Below are 6,126 nucleotides of genomic sequence, written 5' to 3'. Positions count from 1 at the left end.
AACAACTACCAATGGTTTGATCCTCACAAATTACAATATTAAGAATCGTTGCAATATCTTGACTGCAAATTGGATACTGGTGTCCTCATCTGAACCTCAACAAACTTATACATGGAAAGCTTAATCCCTTGGGAAGAAAATACATTGGCACAATCAATAGTATGAAAAAACATTATGAAAATCTGAAGAAAAAAAGATCCATTGGCACACAAAAAAGGAATAACTGAAGAATCATGAGAAGGACTGCAGCCGGCTAGATGTAGACAATTAAAATCGATCTTAAACGAATAACATAGTAGGAAGGCTGTATGCTTTGCACTATAAGCCAGTGTCAACAAAGAAATTACAGTGCTTAAACCAACAAAACAAGTAGTTTCCTCTGACTGGCAAAGTGGTACCCAAAAGGATTAGAAAAAAATCATGTACTTGTCCTCTATTAACCGATTAGTTCCTGTGAGAAACAGGACTTCAGTACAATTACAACGAAAAAGAGAACCAAGATGAGTCACCCATAAAATCCAAAACCAACTACCAAAATTCCATGGCTCGTAGTCTTTTTAACCTTGACAAACACGCCAGAAATACCATTGAAGAATAGGAAAAAGGAAAGAATTTGAGCAAAAAAAAAATCAGAGCATAATAAAAATCATCAACTAGGCCAGAAGAAGCATACTATTATAGAACAACCGATTCCACTCGCAATAAACTCTCGCCCAAACCAATCGATCTCGCAAAGAAGGAAAATAGATTTTTCAAAGAACTAACTTTTGGAAGAAAAAGAGACGGAATCATGTAAAAGACCATAAAAACCCGATTCCAACGTTCTCATGTCGAAATCAGCCAGGGAGACGAACTAGATCGAACGATGGAGACGGACAAAGAGGGAGACAGAAGGAGAAGAGCTGAGATGGTCCTGATGTTGATCCGAAGAAACATGAAACATGCTGATACAAAATAAAATATGTCGTTGTTGAAGAAGAAAGATTCGAATGAAAATGATAGAGAAAGCAACAGCAACAGCACCAGCACGAGAAAGACCGACGTTCAGTACCTGAGAACGAGAGCGCGATACGGAAAAAGAAATAGGGATAGGGAAAGGTCGGCGGCTGCAGAGGCGGCGGTAGATGCCCGCGCGCACCTCGTGGAGAGCACGAATTCGCGGCCGATCGGCCGAGGAGAATCGGAATCCCCCCCAATCCAGAGACGAACCGATCCCAAGGCCTCAATCCAAAGGACACGAAGCTTTTCCCCGTTCTTTCTCCGCCCTTATAATATTATCCATCCTCCTCCAATCTCCCTCCTTCTCTCTCATCAGCATCCCCAATTGCCAATATAATATTACCACCGGGCTTTCAAAACTCCTTTTCTTCCCTCTCCTCCTTTGTCACTCTCCCTTCAGATTGAGACCATCATCCCGCAAAATTCCAACTTTAGCGTGAGACTACTTCTCTCTCCCTTCACCCGATGGTAAAAGACAAATCTTTATCTCCGTTCCTGTTCCTACCCTGCTCAATCCCTTTATTTCCAAGTCTTTGCAGGAGGTTCTAAGCTAAGGTGCGATATCTCCTAACCACCAGTTGGTAGACCTAAACCCTGCTCGTAAATCTCTCAAGCACCAACTTGTTCATCTCTGCCATTAATTCGGCCTTTTCATTCACCTCCCTGGAATCCTAAGCATGGGCGGCGACGCTCGCATCTCACGACCCAGTCCACGCCACGCAAGTCCTCAAGGAAGCTACTTTACCAATATACCTTCCATGGGTGCTGTGCGCCACTGCCTGATTAAGAGTAATGACACCATTACCACCATGTGTTACATGCTTTACTGGTTCCCCCCACCACTGCAATCTCACTTTGGTCTGGTCCCCTCGTCTGCTTGCAATGCGTTGGCTGTGACGTGTGTTGATCACAGTTGCACCATTTTTTTATTCTTCTCTGTTCTTGTTGTGCACAGAGCTTCTCTGCAGCTGCCTGCCTCCTCCATATTTTAATCCTGGCAGCTCATCATTGGGATTAGGTGACTTGTTGAATCTCTACTTCTTGTCTCATTTGACCTCTACAAGTAGACAGAACAAGTGATTTTGATTACTGAAAAATCAAGATCTTATCCAACTCTGGAAGATATGTTTGCAGTATGATTAGGAGTAATTAATCACGAGATCAATGAACTGAAGAATGAAGATATATTCTTGTCGAGGTGCATATGATAAAAAGAAAGTAGTAATAATGGATAGAATCTTTTGGCCAGATGAAAGCAAACAATGTGCAGAGGTTGTACTGCACTAACCTTTGTCTGAATCCAACAATTTAAAAAAACAAATAAACAGAGAACTCCTGTTGAGATTAATTCTGGCTCTTCTGATCATTACGATTTGATAAGTTTAACATCCATATCAAGGAAGTTGTGAGACATTTAACATGTGATAACGGAATATGCTTCACTTTTGGAAATTTTTTTGTACTTAACTCTTTGAATAAAGAAAGAAGGACAACCTTATATTTGTATCAGTTGCAAAAAGACATTTGTTTAGGGTTGGCCATTGCATGATCTGTTAGGCATCAGTCACACGGAATCACCAACCCTACTAAATTTATCAAGATTATTTATTTATTTGAATGAAAATAATCAAGTTAAACTGTTCTCGACATTAATTATCATTATATTACTTACTTATCATTAGGTTAAGCAATCATTGGTTTGATAATATTCTCGATGTGAGAAGCCTTTAAATATTTGCAAGTTCACACTTCTCTATCTGCCTGACCCATCCGTAAAGCGAAATTGAGAGAGAAAGTACTCTGTTTTAGACCTGTTCTTCCTTGATCAAAAGTCTGCAATCACCGAGTGGATTGTCCAGTTTTTCAATGTCCCGCGACTGCAAAGAGTGAACGAACAGGCAATCTATTGACTATTAAACGGTCAACAAGTTGAATGAAGCGTAGACTTTACTTCTGCTATTGTTTAACTCTCACTTCAGCATCAATTGCTGATTGACTTTTATGCTTCTTCCATCCCTCTGAATCTCTCTTCATCAACAATGGCTAACGCCAACTCTGCTCTCGCAATTGTTCTCTTATTGTCAGGTTTTTGTTTCTTCTCGATCCTAAAATCCTTTTTTCCTCCCTTAAACTGGCAGCTTAAGACTCCTCTGACCTGTTTTCTCTCTTGGGCAAAGTGAAGGCAGTGTGGTGTTTGGATTGGTGAAGCTTGCAGACGCCAAAATCAAAATTTCTCTGTGCTTGTGCTTAGCAGAGGGAACAGTTGTTGCAGTTTGTCGCTCTCTGTTCCAATAGTTACATGCTTTGACCAATGCATCCAAATTGAAGATCATGCCCCCCAAAAACTGTAGAATTACTTTTATTTTTAACTAATTAATTTATACACGATTAATCGGATAAAAGTTGAGTATTCTTCAATCCTCCACCACACACCTTTGAAGCTAAGGTAAGGGACTGCCTTTCAATCTCCTTCAATTACGTAGCGCCCTGCAACAGTGGATGCGTCGAACCGGATCGGGTTCGGAGTTCGAACCGGCAGCCGATTCATTGGGCCGATGCGGGAAGGGCAATTTGGTCATGTCGAGAGTGGCAACTACGAACCGTGGCGACCCCTGGTTCATCCGTCCACGTGGCGGGAGATCTTTGGTTGGACGAACGCTATATAAGACTGCTCCGGGCAGAGTGGTCGCCATTGTTGAGCGAGCGACCTATCGAGATTCGATTCGAGAGCGATAGAGTGAGCGGGATGGCGACGACAGCGGCGGCCGGCGACGGGGCAGTGGCGGCGGTGGCGGCGTGGCAAGAAGAATCGGATCCAGGTGTCCACGAACAAGAAGCCGCTCTTCTTCTACGTCAATCTCGCCAAGGTATTGCCTCGTTGCTTCTTCGTACATCTCCCAAATTAGGACTTAGGGTGGGGTTTCCCTTTGCTCGTATGCGATCTGGATTTTGTTTCTTCACGGAAATCTCTTGCGTAATGCAGCCTGGGATTGGTCTTGGAATTGCATTGCCCACCTTATTTTTGTCTTGTTTAAATTGATGAAATTAAACTAGATTTGCAAGATTCTTTCTGAGAAATTTTGGATAATTGGTTCTTTCATGGGCCTCTGTGCCTGGATAGTTTGCTTCATCTTATTTGATGACTAATTGTGCCCTTGTCAAGGTTTCATTGGATCTTTTTTCTTTTATGCTGCATTTGGGTTCTGTGAATTCCCAGATTTGTTTTTTTTTTGAATTTACATAAGCATAAATGACCAACGTGGGTGTAAAAAACCAGATCTGTATGTACCACTGTACCAGTAAACAATGGTTTCCCAACAAGCGTATAGGATCTTTAATAACATTCTGGTAGTTTCCAGCCTTCCAGGGATCATTTCATTTGATCGTTATTTATTCTTTATCATTGTTTTTCCTTCCTTCATGGACGGATCTTTGTTTACCTGCCACCGTTTGTTATGATTTTCTTGATTGTTCATTCTTTATTACTAGTTTCGCATGATATTAAAATGCATGTGATTTAATTTCTTCCACACTAATAACACTCCTGATTTCAGAGGTACATGCAGCAACACAATGAGATTGAACTCTCAGCTTTGGGAATGGGTAATAATCAATCATTCCCTTTCTTTGGATCTTTAATTAATGCTGGTAAAATGCAACAAGGAACATTTGATGAACTGAAAGTGTTTTTTTTTAATTTTCTTTTGCATTCTTCCGGCGATAGCTATTGGCACCGTAGTCACTGTTGCTGAAATTTTGAAAAACAACGGACTTGCTACTGCGAAGAGTAAGCACTACACATGCATCTCATCTCATTACGCATCTTAGATGACTAAACTAACGAAATCGTCGTGATGAAAACAGAGATCCAGACATCTACAGTCGGCACAAAAGACGAAGCAAAGGGACGATTGGTCCGGAAGGCAAAGGTTTCTCATATCTGCAGCCCATTCTTTAATTTTAACGCCATTCTCTCTCGCCCTTCGGTTGTAAGTTGTTCTCGCCCTCCTCTTCGCAGATTGAGATCTTGCTCGGGAAGACAGACAACTTCAATGACATCGTGGCTGCCGATAAAGTAGTGCAAGAAAAAGCTGAAAATAGAACGAAAGACCGCTCCAAGGACATCAATCCCGCTGGCAAAGCGTCTCGCGGCGCAGCTGGAAATGAAAAAACTGACAACTCCAATGGCATTGTGTCTGCTGACAAAGTGGCTCGAGATGCAGCTGAGGACGAAACGAAAGACGATCACAATGGCACCGTTTCTGCTGATCAATCAGCAGCTGAAGATGAAAAAAACAAGTGATGGGATGGATGTGTCTCCTCCGTGGTGTTGGATGTTCTGTAAATATAGCTCCAGGTTGCCGACTTCTCTTACTGCTTGAAATGTGTCTCAAAGAAGTGTTGTTGTTTGCCCTAAACGCCTTAACGAATGACCAAAATGAAAATAACAGGTTCTTTTTTTTTTTTTGTTTCTTTTACATTTATCTATTTTCTTATGATTGTTGGCGGATAAATATGATAATACATAATTAAAATCTATAATTAAATTATATATATTATTTTTTATAATTTCCCATCCATGTAAAGGAACGAGGAGGCCCAAAGTTTTACCACATGAATCGAACATTCATTCTCCACTGCTCCTCTCGATTTTGCATCTCTCATGGATTCCTTCTCCAATCTCTTCCTCCAATTCTGACCTAATTAGGATCGCCAAAATCTTAGCTTTCCCCTGAAACAACTATGACCCCGGTGAGAAGTGGTGCCTCAAAGTCTCCACCTTTGATCTCCAATCGCAATCCCTCTTCATGCCTGTCTGCCTCCTCCGATTACTCCCCTGCTTCCGACGACTCCTCGAGCCGCTGCGAGGGGCTCGACCTTCTGGTGCTCGCCGCGATCGAAGTCTTCGGGGACAGAGTTTTCGAGGAGGAGCACGCTGGAAGAGGCGGAGACGGCGAGGCCGGGGCGGAGCGGGAGAGGAAAGCGGTGAGGGAGGACGGTCGGTTGGGCGGCGGAGTTGCAGAAGGATTGAAGCGGAAAGGGAATAGAAGGGAATCGACAATGCCTTCTAGGTTCAGGGATTCTGTGCTGCAGCCATGGAAGCGGAGCACGCGGCGGCGGCTGAGC

General features: G+C 42.5%; 1 protein-coding gene and 1 pseudogene across 1 annotated transcript in view; one reads left to right on the top strand and one right to left on the bottom strand.

The window, feature by feature from the left end:
- Nucleotides 1-1,560, bottom strand: part of LOC141841054 (BEL1-like homeodomain protein 7) — a gene marked incomplete in the record, with an annotated part of 3,040 nt that extends 1,480 nt beyond the window's left edge. Inside the window, 2 exon segments of the mRNA XM_074729178.1 lie at nt 1-127; nt 1,052-1,560.
- A 2,185-nt stretch (nt 1,561-3,745) lies between these two features.
- On the top strand, nt 3,746-5,302 carry LOC141840598 (uncharacterized protein At2g34160-like; annotated as a pseudogene).
- Nucleotides 5,303-6,126: the final 824 nt, after the last annotated feature.

This window comes from Curcuma longa, chromosome 11, assembly GCF_044706935.1.
Source record: "Curcuma longa cultivar G26 ecotype Majalengka, Jawa Barat chromosome 11, ITB_CL_G26_1.1, whole genome shotgun sequence".
Lineage (NCBI taxonomy): Eukaryota > Viridiplantae > Streptophyta > Magnoliopsida > Zingiberales > Zingiberaceae > Curcuma > Curcuma longa.
This window is presented reverse-complemented; position numbering and strand designations above follow the sequence as displayed.